Below are 741 nucleotides of genomic sequence, written 5' to 3'. Positions count from 1 at the left end.
CCTTCCGACCCTTAATCTATGAATCTATGAATCTAGTCTTTGATGCGATTATGCTATTAGAAGGCTTAACCCTTGAAAGACACCAACTGCAGGAGTCACCTGAGACTGAAGAAGTCCAGTAGTCCATGTTGATTCTTTTCCATCAGCTGTTGAGATGTGCGTGAGCCTGAAATAGAAGGAAAAAGTTGCCAGTTAAGACCGATGCAAATGAATGGAGGCATAACATCTGTGTGGCACTAGGCCAAAGTGTTGGGGAGGCTGAAGCCCCTGAAGAGACCTTCAGTGAGATATGGTTATCCAGCGGCAGTTACAATTATCATGTCTCGACTGAGATCATCTTTATACATCAAGATGTGGTAGGTGAGAATCAGGACCACCGCTACAGCACACAGGCAAGTGATCACGATACTGATGGTGAGGGTCAGGAAAGTACTTGATTGCAGTGCACACAGCTCAAACTGAGCCTAGACCTGATAAAAACCATCTCTCTCTCTCTCTCTCTTTTTTTTGAGTAAAAGATGTCCATAGCAGATGAGAGGTAGCCTACGGCTTTATACTCACATGATCACTGTACAGGTGAAGAACTCAAAAGAGACCAGGATTAATACAGTGACAACAACAGCTCTCTAAATATTGCCAGCTTAAACCTTTCTGCTCTTGTGTCTGCTCAAATTGGTTATTGGCTACTCAGAAACTTCTCCCACATAAGGAATTTGTAGTGTTATTTTTATATAGTATTTA

Source organism: Gavialis gangeticus, unplaced genomic scaffold (genome assembly GCF_001723915.1).
Source record: "Gavialis gangeticus isolate Ggan-Ray unplaced genomic scaffold, GavGan_comp1, whole genome shotgun sequence".
Taxonomy (NCBI): Eukaryota; Metazoa; Chordata; order Crocodylia; family Gavialidae; genus Gavialis; species Gavialis gangeticus.
Note: the sequence above shows the minus strand (reverse complement) of the source record.